This window comes from Sciurus carolinensis (genome assembly GCF_902686445.1).
Source record: "Sciurus carolinensis chromosome 14 unlocalized genomic scaffold, mSciCar1.2 SUPER_6_x, whole genome shotgun sequence".
Lineage (NCBI taxonomy): Eukaryota > Metazoa > Chordata > Mammalia > Rodentia > Sciuridae > Sciurus > Sciurus carolinensis.
The window spans coordinates 922,701-936,612 of record NW_025920104.1 but is presented as its reverse complement, the minus strand read 5'-3'; the positions used below and the strand labels follow the sequence as shown (position 1 = coordinate 936,612).

At 39.8% G+C, this 13,912-nt stretch overlaps 1 pseudogene; it reads right to left on the bottom strand.

Moving 5' to 3' along the window:
• Window positions 1-258: 258 nt before the first annotated feature.
• Window positions 259-1,802, bottom strand: LOC124973124 (GATOR complex protein NPRL3-like; annotated as a pseudogene).
• Window positions 1,803-13,912: the final 12,110 nt, after the last annotated feature.

Below are 13,912 nucleotides of genomic sequence, written 5' to 3'. Positions count from 1 at the left end.
ATGTGAACAGCCTCTGTGCACAGGTAAGGACATGGTCATCACCAGACACAAGTCTAGACAGTCTTCTTCAGCCTGGTGATGCTAAGGCTGTTGCAAGGACCAAGTGCGAGTTAAGAGCCAGAGGGTGATGACCCCACAGCGGCTGCTGAACAGGAGCAAGGTGCCTGTGGCAAGAAGGTCAAGGGCTCCGCAGGTCTTCAGTCAGACCAGGGCTGGCCACCCACGGTGACTACCCTCACGCCCCATTCTTTTCCTGGCTCATGTGAGCAGTGCCTGGAAGACAGCAATGACAGGGTCCTCGTGGGCGGTCAGCACCAGCACACTGCGGAACTTGTCCAAAGCAGGAGCAGCTGGGAGCGCCCAGTGTTCTCCTTGTACATGATCTCCTCCAGGTGGTGGTGGCTGTGGAAGTAGTGAAGGAGCCTAGCAAACATTCGCAGATCCTCAGGGTTCTGGGCAGAAGGTACACTGAGGATGGCTGCCGCTCGTGCTCTGACAGACTGGCCACAGGCTCTCTGTCATCCGCTTATTCAGTTGAATCCCCACTGGGGAGCAGCTCTGCACTGAGTTGTCCATGCTGGGGCTGGTGGGTCATGTTATCACTGCTTGGAGAGCCAAAGCTTAAGAAATTGGGTGTGCTGAGGCTGCGGCCACCGACCCGGGCAGTGAAAGGGACATCCTCCTCCCGCAGCGGGGCTCTCCTCACTGGGGGAGGCCATCAGGCAGACATAGGTGTGCAGCTGGATGAGGAGACCAGTGCTGCAGCATCCACACCACCATCTGGATGAGCTGGTCTCCTGCAGGGGGAGCCAGGGGGCTACTGAGTTCCAAAAAGGAAACGAGCAAGGGCAACTTGGCAAGGATGGAGGACTGGTCGTAGGATGGGAACCGGCAGGAGAACTGCTAGCCAGTGCGGGTACAGACACACGCTGGCATTGGGAGACAGCACACAGACGTTGTTCTCACACAGAGGGTAGATGATGACAGCCTTGCCCGAGTACACCAGGTGAGCCGCAAGCTGGAACCTGCAGTAAAGCCAGGTCAGCGTCCTGGGCTAGCTGCAGGTTCTTCACAGCAGATGTGATCTTGATCATCCGCACCAGAGTCGGGAACAGTCGACGGGGAGCTCACCCAGCAGGGACTTCTCATCACTGAGCAGTAGCAAGGCATGGTAGGGGCGGATGGCTTCCAGGCTGCTCAATGGCCTCAGAGGGGGATCAAACTGAAAGCAGCATAGTGGATCTTGTGCGGTAGGCAGAAGCTCACTTCCAGCCAGCGGTTGGTGTGGAACCGCACCACACCAGACGTGCACAGGCTGTCGTATGCCTTCTTGAGGTCACTTGCCAGATTGCACTTGGGTAGGATGTGATGGAACGGGGACTGCGGACCCTCAATTGCGTCAGCCACGTCGGTCACCTCATCCTGCAGCGCCAGGATCATCTTGGAATCCCGAGTGAGGTAATGGCAGCGGCGCTCCTCATGCTGCAGGACCGTGGCAATGCGCAGAGACAGGGTATGCAGACAGTTGATCACCGAAGGGTCCTTGGCCCTCAGGGCGAACACCACATTAAAAAGAATCATGGTAGGCGCTTCCCTCTTCAGGACGGATCTGTTTTGGAGAACTGCCCCAGAGCATGCTGCAGCAGTGTCGGGTGCCCAACAAACAACACATTATCTACCTTCAGTTCAAACTTTTGGCCGCACATTTCACACTTGGTTGCCAAAATTGTTGCCGAAATAATATCTGAAAACCTGGAATCACCATCCTGGTCATCAGCATGGTCACCCGCGTTGTTAACAGCATATCTGCTACACTTATTGCCAATTGTCCCACAGCAGCCAGTAGACTGACTGCGGACCACCAGTGGAGTGCCAGCTGCCTGCTGTTCCTGGAAGTTCACTGTCACAGTACCTCCAGGACCCCTTGTAACCTATCTTTTAATCTATCACCTTTTAAAATACCTTTTTAAAGATACCTTTTAAAAATTCAATTGTATCTTTTTTCTTGGTATGTGTGTTACACTTGGTTGATATGAAAAGGAAAGAAATTTAAATATGTGAATGTATTCTCGTCACTTTTTAAACAAAATAACCTTGTTTAATTCAGCAACAGCTTAATATGCAAACGAACCTTTTCTTTAATTGTCGCATTTCACAACAGATCTCCTCTTGTGTTAGAAGCATAACTCCCACACTCTTAACCTTACACAAAATATTCTATAAGCAACATAGGAAAATACTTTAAATGAAGAAAATGTCCCTTTTGTTGGTCCAGTACAAGGACAAATGTTGCAAGCACATATAGAAGACAATTTTTTCTCAAAGTAAAATGCTCACTTTCTGTTGGGTTTTGTCTGTATTACAATGTGAGTCCTTTCTGATCTAGTGTGCTCATGTTCTTTGTTATGGACAAAATGTGTCCCCCTCAAATTCTTATGCTGATATACTAAACCCCAATGTAATGGTATTAGAGGAGTGGCATTGGGGTGTAATTAATCATGAGGGGGGGTCCTGAGGAATGGAATTAGTGCCTGTATAAAGAAAATCTTAGAGATCTTTCCAGCCTTTTCTTCCTTGTGAGGATGCAAGAAAGGGCAGAGAGTATACAATCCAGAAAAGGGCCCACATTAGAACTGTCCTGGCCATGCAATTTGATAGGAGACTTCCAACCTCCAGAACTGTGAGAAATAAATTTCTATCATTTTAAGCCACATGGTTATGGAACTTTGTTATAACATCTCAAACTAAGATGTTGTTTCAGACTTCATCATGTAACATTTTACTATTACTGAAAGGAAACAAACAAATGTTTTTCTAGAGAGCTAATAAAGATAAAAGGCATGCACAGGTAATCTCTTGTTGTGCTTTTGTTGTCATAGACTCAATGTTTGTGTCCCCACCAAAGGCATGTATTAAAGCCTTAGCCTCCAGCATAACTGTATTTGAAGATGAGGACTATGGGGATGAATCTGAGCTTAAATGATGTCTTACAAACAGAGCACTAATTCTATTAGATGAACATTCCAATTAGAATGAGTCACTTATTTTCTCTCCACACAAACAGAAGAAGTCATGTGAGTATAGAAGGAGGATTGCTGCCCATCTTCAACAGACACTAACCCTACTTTCACCTTGATCTTGGATTTCCATTCTCAAGAATTGAAAATATGATGCTACTGACTAAGCATTGGTGTGTGGCATTTTGCTACTGTAGTCCTAGAAGAATAATACATACCTCTTAACCCTGGTATATTTTTCAGTCAACCTAACCCCCACAGTTTTATTCTTATTAATATAATACCTATTTCTCCCTTTTACCAAGAAAATTGCTTTATGACAAATATGTAAGATTCAAATTGTACAATTTTTTTCCAAAATTTAATGAGTTCACTTCAGAGAGCATACTGCTTAGTAAATCCAGTGACAAATAAATGCTCACTTATGACTCAGTGGAATGGGTAGAAGAGAGGAAGTGATGGTTGGTTCCATTAATTTTCATTTGTGCATTACTCTTCTAAAAGTAAAATCCTGAGTTATAATAATAACAAATACTTAATTGATTGACCTATGTGAATTGTTTGGAGGGAAATAAAATAAGGATGTTGTTAACACAGATGTAGTTAGTATTTATTAAGCTTGCTATAACCTAATTGTGTACTTATGCAAACAGACTTTGTGAAAATCAAAATTCTTTACTCTGAATAAAAGGACTGTCTACAGAGAATCAAACAACTCTTAAGTTATCAATATTCATACATTAACAGTAAATATATAACCTAGAATGAGAGTAGAAGCCAAGAAAACATACTTAATAGCCTCAGGTATGTTTTAATGTATTTCTAAAGAATGCCTTCACTACCACTTCTACCTTGAAAATTATCTCACTTAAATCAAAGCATACTTCCTACTTGTTAGATAATTCAGACTTATCCAGAATATCAAGTAAGTTAATAAGTAAAAGTCTTTCAGCTCTAGATATTCAAAGCTCCAATATCATGAAGGTAGCTCCTCAGTTCTGAAAAAGACAGGTACAGAAGAATAGAAGTTCCTGAACATGGAAGGCAAGGAAGACTTGTGCTTCTGTGCACACTGCTCCTCTCCATTGCCCCAGCAATGTCCTGCAGCCTGCCAGCCTCAGCTGACTCTAGTCATCAACTTATTTTGTCTTGTCAGAAGACAAGACCCTCGGGAGGTTTAATAGAGGGTGACAGACTCAGCTCCTTAAAGTCTGTTCTCCAGGATTCTAGCTACTTTAACTCCAACATTTTTCATTCTTTCTTACTTCAGAGGTTGACAAAATTTTAATTAGAAGTCCATATAGCAAGTATTTTAGGTATCCAGAGGAGAAATCAAATATAGTATATTTAGACAATTTATAAAAGTTTAAAAAGATAAAATTCATTGTGTATTTGCCTTAACAATAGGTGAACAATTGAAATTAATTCACAGGCCCCAACTTTCTGAACCCTGGACCCAGTCCTTGAAGTACGGATGCTTCCTACATTATTATGTGTGTTTCCTTAATTTTTCTTTGTTTTCTTTTCCATTCATTCTGATTGATGCACATGATATTGATAAACACATCTTGAATTTTCCCACTCATCTGCTAGAAATATCTAAGGTCAAGGCACAAGAGGGTTGAAATTCAATAATCCATGGTTAAGCAAAATGAATGGAAAAATAAGATTTTAGATTTTAATGAAAAGAGATATTGCATAGCACTTGAACAGAAATCTGTTTTATCTTTTCCTTATAGATAAAAATGAAAAGGTGGTAATTCATTGAACTGAAAACAAAGAGGATAATTTTTATATCCATTATTTCCATGTACTGAGGAAAAGAGATCTGAGATGAAATTTTGATGCTTGAACCTTAGACTGTCAGGAACTGCCTTCTAACAGAAAATTACACAGGGCAATCCAAGATGGCAGACTAGAGGGTGACTGCATCTCCAGTCACTCCAGAACACAGGATTCAAGAAGGGGAGGCATTGAGAGACTTGGACTAAATAGAGCCATGGGTGAGTCTCCCCCACCAGGTGAAGCTCTGCCTGGGCAGCAGGTCTGGATAGAGGTGGCTTATCAGAGTAGGTAGGGCAGCTAGAGTCTTCCCCAGGCAGTCCTGTGCACTCTGGTTGAGGGCTCCTCCCACACAGTCAACTTCTCCAGCTTATCAGAGCAGCCCCCCAGTGAGAGCCTTTCTGAGCAGAACCAGCTCCAGGTCCCAGAGCCAACGTGGGGAGGTCCGGCCTGGAAGCAGCTTCAGGGACCAGGACAGGACAGCCAGGGACTTCCCCAAGCAGCCCAGCCCCCTTCAGTGGGAGGCACCTTTCAAGGCTAACTTCTTGGAGCAGACCACCAAGTGAGAGCCTTTCTACACAGAGCCAGTCACAAGTCCCTGAACCAATGGAGAGCTCCAACCCACAAGCAGCCTCTGGGATAAGGGCAGGGCAGCCAGAGACTTCTCCAGGCGGCCCTACCCATCTGGCCACAGGGTCTTTCCACTGGGTGATCCAAGATGGTGGAAAAGAGGGTGACTGCATCTCCACTTGCTCCAGAACCCAGGATTCAAGAGGGAAGGCATTGAGAGAATTGGACTAAAACAGAACCATGGGTGAGTCTCCCCCACCAGGTGAAGCTTGGCCTGGGTGGCAGGCACGAATAGGGGAGGCTTATCAGAGCAGGTCAGGGCAGCTAGAGTCTTCCCCAGGTAGCCCAGCACACTCCAGTGGCGGGCTCCTTCCACATGGCCAGCTGCTCAGAACAGGTCCACAAGTGAGAGCCTTTCCGCACAGAGCTAGCTCCAAGACCTGGAACCAGTAGCGGGCTAGGGACAGCTTTCTTCAGAAGCACTGCATTATCAGTTATTCCAAGACTTCAGGCTACTGAAGGCTGGGAGCTGATACACTGGAAATCTACAGGGACACTATAAACCAATAGAGAAAACCTGCAATATCTCAGAGTCCCACTGACATCTGACCAATATGAGAAAACAAGGGAAGAAAATGTCGCAAACAAACATAGATACTATATCAAAAAAACCCAATGACAGCACAGCAGAAGAAATGTCCGAAAGGGAGTTCAGAATGTACAAAATTAAAACAATCAGGGAAGCAAATGAGGAGATGAAAGAGCAAATGCAGGCATTGAAGGAGGAGATGAAAGAGCAAATACAGGCATTAAATGATTGCACCAATCAACAGTTAAAAGAGCAAATATGGGAAGCATGAGATCATTGCAATAAAGAGTTAGAGATACTGAAAAAAAAAAACAGAAATCCTTGAAATGAAGGAAACAATAAACCAAGTTAAAAACTCCATAGAAAGCATAACCAATAGGATAGAACACCTGGAAGACAGAACCTCAGACATTGAAGAAAAAATATTTAAACTTGAAAACAAAGTTTACCAAACAGAGAAGATGGTAAGAAATCATGAACACAATCTACAAGAATTATGTGATATCATGAAAAGGCCAAATTTAAGAATTACTGGGTTGAGGAAGGCTTAGAGAAACAAACCAAAGGAATGAACAATCTATTCAATGAAATAATAACAGAAAATCTCCCAAATCTGAAGAATGAAATGGAAAACCAAGTACAAGAGGCCTATAGGACTCCAAATATACAAAATTACAACAGACCCACATCAAGGCACATTATTATGAAAATACCTAACATACAAAATAAAGCAGAATTTTAAAGGCCATGAAAGAAAAGAATCAAATTACATTCAGGGGGAAACCAATAAGAATATCAGCAGATTTTTCAATCCAGACCCTAAAAGCTAGAAGGGCCTGGAACAACATTTTTCAAGCCCTGAAAGAAAATGGATGCCAACCAAGAATCTTATACGCAGCAAAACTTACTTTCAGATTTGATGATGAAATGAGATCCTTCCATGATAAACAAAAGCTAAAGGAATTTACAAAAAGAAATCTGGCATTACAGAACATTCAACAAAATATTCCATGAGAAAGAGATGAGAAACAACAATGCAAATCAGCAACGGGAAGAACTTGCCTAAAGGAATAGCCAAATAAAGGAGAAACCAAATCAAGTCAAAAACAAAAATGAGTCAAATGACGGGACACAAATCATATCACAATAATAATCCTGAATGTTAATGCCCTGAACTCATCAATCAAAAGACATACTATGGCAGATTGGATTAAAAGAAAAATCCAACAGTATGCTGCCTGCAAGACTCATCTCATAGAAAGAGTACCCGTCACTACCTGCGGCAACAATTGCACAGGTATTTATCAGAGGGGCCTGGAAATAAACTATTTTTCCTATATTCACTAATTTATAGAGGAAGAGAGACTTTGAGAGAAAGATAGGCTTTGCTTAGAGGAAGAGAAACTTTGCTCATCAGGAAGAGAGACTTTACTTAGAGTAAGAGAAACTTTGCTTAGAGGAAGAGAATTACTTAGAGAGAAAGTTTTAGAGAAAGAGAGGTTTCTACACTTATCAGAGATCTATTTCTTCTTAGGTCTGCTGTTTCGTCTTAAAGGTGCATTCTGCATCCTGTGAACTAAGGGTGCATCTATCTGAGGCTTCTTACTGATGCATCCCATGTACTGTGATCTGCCTATCTGTGATCTGCAACCTAAAGATGTGTTCCCAGTTCTCTGCCCTGCGATCTGCCTTCCTCCGCTTCCCCTACTCACTGCTTCTATCTGCTTGCTGCTTCTTCTTCTTCCTTTCTGCTAAAGGTTTCTCCACTTCTTTCTGCTAGCTGCTACTCTTACTGTCATGCCCTGCCCACTGCCCACTTATATTCCCTCCAGGAGGTGGAGGGCAGGGCCACGAGAGTTGTGATCAGGTGAGGAGCCAGCTGCGCTATCACAGCAAGGGTTAAAATGAGCAGGCCCGAGCAGGCAGCACTCGGAAACACTTGTGCAGTGTTGTGCACGTGGACTTAACTGAATACGGCCAGTGATAAATCACCTGAGTGTGCTTATGTTAATTACCCTCCTCACTGCCGATGTGATCAGGTGCCATTCTGGCTGGCACAGCCCCCAACAGATACTCATAGACTAAAGCTGAAAGGATGGGAAAAAACATACCATGCACATGCAACAGCAAAAAAAGCTGGAGGATCCATCCTCATTTCAGATAATGTGGACTTCAAGCCAAAACTAGTCAGAATGATAAAGAAGGACATTACATACAGCTTAAGGGAAGCATAAATCAAGACATAACAATCATAAATATCTATGCCCTGAACATTGACTCATCCATGTACGTCAAACAAATCCTTCTCAATTCCAGAAATCAAATAGACCACAATAAAATAATTCTAGGTGATTTTAACACACCTCTCTCACCACTGGATAGATCTTCCAAACACAAATTGAATAAAGAAACCATATATCTCAATAACATAATCAAAATTTAGACTTAACTGACAAACAAAGAACCATTCAACAAAGAAAGAATACACTTTCTTCTCAGCAGCACATGGATCCTTTTCTACAATATACCATTTTTTAAGCCACAAAGCTACTGTTAGCAAATACAGGAAGATAGAGATACTACCTTGTACTCTATCAGATCATAATGGATTGAAAATAGAAATAAATGACAGAATAAAAAACAGAAACTTCTCTGATACCTGGATATTAAATAGTAAAATATTATATGATGAATGGATAACAGAAGACATCAGGAGGGATATAAAAAGATCATAGAAGTAAACGAGACAAAGACACATCATATCAAAATCTCTGGGACACTATGAAAGCAGTACTTAGAGGAAGATTTATTTCATGGGGCACATTCAACAAAAGAAGTAGAAATCAACAAATAAATGACTTAACACTACAGCTCAAAGTCCTAGAAAAAGAAGAGCAGACCAACACCAAAAGTATAGAAGACAGGAAATAGTTAAAATCAGAGTTGAATTCAACAAATTGAAACAAAAGAAACAATCAGAAAAATTAACAAAATAAATAGTTTGTTCTTTGAAAAAATAAACAAAATTGATAAACCCTTAGCCACACTATCAAAGAGAAAGAGGGGAACACAAATTAGAAAAATTTGGAATGAACAAGGAAATATCACAACAGACACAAGTGAAGTACAAAATATAATTAGAAGCTATTTTGAAAATCTATACTCCAAAAAAACAGAAAACCTCGAGGACATCAACAAATTTCTAGAGACATATGAATTACCTAAATTGAATGTGGCAGACATACACAACTTAAATAAATCAATTTCAAGCAATGAAATAAAAAAGGTCATCAAAAACCTACCAACAAAGAAAAGTCCGAGACCAGATGGGTTCTCAGCCGAGTTCTACAAAAACTTTATGGAAAAGTTCACTCTAATACTCCTCAAAGTATTCTATGAAATAGAAGAGGAGGGGAACCGTCACAAACTCATTCTATGAAGCCAATACCACCCTGATACTTAAACCAGACAGAGACACAACGAGGAAAGAAAATTTCAGACCAATACCCTTAATGACCATCGACACAAAAATTCTCAACAGAATTTTAGCAAATTGCATACAAAAATATATTAAAAAGATAGTGCACCATGATCAAGTGGGTTTTATCCCAGGGATGCAAGTTTGGTTCAACATCAGGACATCAAAAAGTCATTCACCATATGAACAGACTTAAAGTCAAGAATCACATGATTATTTCAATAGATGCAGAAAAAGCATTTGATAAAACACAGCACCCCTTCATTCTCAAAACACTAGAAAAAATTGGGGTAGTGGGAATATTCTGTAATATTGTAAAGGCCATCTACGCTAAGCCCATGGCCAATATCATTCTAAATGGTGAAAAACTGAAAGCATTCCCCCTAAAAACTGGAAAAGGCAGGGATGCCCTCTTTCACCACTTCTATTCAACATCATCCTTGGACTCTAGCCAGAGCAAATAGACAAACCAAAGAAATTAAAGGGATACTAATTGAAAAGAAGAACTCAAACTAGCCCTGTTCCTGATGACATGATTGTATATTTAGAGAAACCTGGAAATTCCACCAGAAAACTTGTAGAACTCATAAGTGAATTCAGTAAAGTAGCAGGTTACAAGATCAATGCTCATAAATCCAATGCCTTTTTATACATAAGTGATGAATCTTCAAAAAGAGAAATTAGGAAAAGTACCTGATTCACAACGGCATAGAAAAAATAAAATCCTTGGGAATCAATCTCACAAAAGAGGTGAAAGACCTCTATAATGAGAACTACAGAACACTAAAGAAAGAAATGAAAGAAAATTTTAGAAGATGGAAAGATCTCCCATGTTCTTGGATAGGCAGAATTAATATTGTCAAAATGGCCATACTACCTAAAGTGCTATACAGATTCAATGCAATTCCAATTAAAATCCCAATGATGTACCTTACAAAATAGAGCAAGCAATTATGAAATTCACCTGGAAGAATAAAAAAACCCAGAATAGCTAAAGCAATCCTCAGTAGAATGAGCGAAGCAGGGGTATCACAATACCAGATCTTCAACTCTATTACAAAGAAATAGTAAAGAAAAATGACATGGTATTGGTACCTAAATAGACAGGTAGATCAATGGTACAGAATAGAGGACATGGACACAAACCCAAATAAATACAATTTTCTCATACTAGACAAAGGAGCCAAAATATGCAATGGAGAAAAAAGAGACTCTTGAACAAATGGTGCTGTGAAACTGGAAAACCATATGAAACAGAATGAAATAAACCCCTATCTCTCACCCTACACAAAACTCAACTCAAATGGATCAAGGACCTGGAATCAGACCAGAGACCCTGCATCTTATAAAGAAAATTAGGTCCAAACCTTCAACTTGTTGGCTTAGGATCAGACTTCCTTAAGAGGACTCCCATAGCAAAAGAAATAAAAGCAAGATTCAACAACTGGGATAGATTCAAACTAAAAAGCTTTCTCTCAGGAAAGGAAACTATCAGTAATGTGAAAAGAGAGCCTACAGAGTGGTAAAATATCTTTCCACTCATACTTCAGATAGAGCGCTAATTTCCAGAATCTATAAGAACTCAAAAAACTCTACAACAAGAATACAAATAATCCAATCAACAAATGGGCTAAGGAAATGAACAGACACTTCACAGAAGAAGAATTAGAGGCAATCAACCATGTATATAAAAAAATGCTCAACATCTCTAGTAATAAGAGAAATGCAAATCTAAACTGCCCTACGATTTCATCTCAACCCCATTAGAATGGCAATTAATCAAGAACATATGCACCAGTAGTGTTGGCGAACACGTTGGGAAAAAGGTACACTCATACATTGCTGGTGGGGTTGCAAATTAGTGCAGCCACTCTGGAAAACAGTATGGAGATTCCTCAGAAAGCTTGGAATGGAACCACCATTTGACCCCAGCTATCCCACTCCTTGGCCTTTACCCAAAGGACTTAAAATCAGCATACTACAGAGATACAGCCACATCAATGTTCATTGCTGCTCAATTCACCATAGCCAGATTGTGGAACCAACCTTGATGCCCTTCAGTTGATGAATGGATAAAGAAACTGTGGCATATATATACAATGGAATATTACTCCGCCATGAAGAATGATAAAATTATGACATTTGCAGGCAAATGAATGAAATGGAGAATATCATGCTAAGTGACATAAGCCAATCTCAAAAAACTAAAGGGACAAATGATCTCGCTGATAAGTGGATGAGGACATATAAATGGGGGATGGAGGGTTAGGGTTAGTTTTAGTTTAGGAATAAGGAAGGTGGTAAGAATGAAGGAAGGAAGGACTGTATAGAGGGAAAAGAGGGGTGGGAGGGTAGGGGAAGGTGAAAAATAACAGAATGAATCAAACGACATTGCCCTATGTAAATTTATGATTACACAAATGGTATGCCTTGACTCCATGTACAAAAAGAGAAACAACATGTATCCCATTTGTTTACAATAATAAAAAAAAAGAAAATTACAGAGGAAAGGCATAATAATTGAGGGTCTTATTTTATAATGTTGGGACTGGATTAATATTAACAGAAGGCTGAAAATAATTTTCATTTCAAATTAAAAATTAACAAATACATATATAATTTATACTTAGTGCTCTAAATGTTAAAATGTTAAGTCTAACATTTTGTAAAGTTAACTATTTTAAGTTAAACAACTTCTGTTGATAGAATTATAAAACCCCATAATTTGAACTATAATTTTCAATTTTAATAGTAAGGTCATTGTCTACAATTTTGCCTCAAAATATGGCACTTGCATATTTTTTAGATCTTTTGCTAGTACATCCATTATGGGAAATTTTAGTGTTGGTGCAAAAGTTTCCATTATCAAGTTTGAGTAGAAGAAAATCCACAGTACACTTGTTTGATAACAGTGAGGTTTTTTGGTGTTTCTTTTTTTTAAGACAGTTTGAGAATCAACTGAAGTAACACTGCAACACTGATGTAGTGTTCTGACACAATGGAACTGTCATTACATCAATTTAATTACATTGGACAGTCACATGAAGAAGATAAATATCCACGTAGACGCTGTGGGTCCATCCAAGGCATAAGGAATGGAAAACTTTTCTGAGATCATCCATGCAGTTGACAGTCCTACATCTCATCTGCAGATAGTGTTTCTGAACATGATAGAGAGAGCTTCCTGGACTCATACACCCATTTTCTCTTAGACTAGGGTCAGCTGGCTTAACTTCAGACACTTCAAAGTATAATCAAACCCAATGATGTGTGGACATCTATTTACTATAGTCCACAATAGAATAAAAATAGATAAATTATGCCAGCAAGAGTTAATCCAGATTACAATAGCATTATTGTAACAAGTGATAAGTTCACCAGAAGTTTGAACAGAAAAAACAGTTTTTGTATGTAAATTTATTTAAAAATAATTATAGTATGTTCAATTCTCTTACAAGTCAGATTTGCAAGACTATAACCATAGCTGTTCATTAGTCTGATAGACCTCTGGAAACAGGGTATCACAAATGGAACAAAATACAATCCAATCTGTTACATGCTGCCACTGCAGAATCTAAATATGAAGGGCAGAATGTCATTATCCCCATATACAATTTAGGGGTAGACACAGATCTCCTGTATTTAGGAGTGCTACTTAAAACTCTATATGTTTCTTCTGTGATAGTTGTAATGCTTATAATACTCCCAAGAAATTGATGATGTAAAGGTAGAGTGGAAAGAGTGAAAGTAATAATCATCATAAATGAGAAAGAAATCAAATGACAACCATATGCAAGTTTGATGACAATGCAGCATAAGCAGGCAAGCATGATTATTAAGTTAGCTTTACCTAAGGTTATACAAAATATATTTTACGTGGCATTGACATGTCAACATAATTTTAGTGTCATACGTGACATACCTGTGCCAATCATCATTAAGTTATAAGAACTTAAGCAAAGGCTGGTCTAATAAAAAGTGTATTTTCTGTTTGGGGAGATAGCTCAGTTGGTAGAGTGCTTGCCTCACAAGCACAAGACCCTGGGTTCAATCCCCAGCACCACAAAAAAAAAAAGAAAAAAAGTGTATTTTCAATTATTTCCCAAATGGTCCTAAATTATAAACAGATGCTCTAGACGAGAAGTCTAAAGCGAATCCTTTAAAAATAGATTCTCCTAGCTAAGCAACTACTTTAAAACCTCCAACCACTTAGTGTTTCATAATGAGGAGAATAATGGGCCCATGATACCATTTCTTTAACAAATCAATAATGTTTTGAAAAATCAACACCCAGGACTTATGGAGGTGACTGAAGCAATGCCAGTCAGTGCCTTAAAAACTGCATTAAGGGCTGGGGAGATAGCTCAGTCTGTGGAGTGCTTGCCTCAATAGCACAAGACCCTGGGTTCAATTCCCAGCAACATAAAAAAAAAAGTTCATTTGCAAAAATTATACAGTGCTATCTTTTGTGTTTCA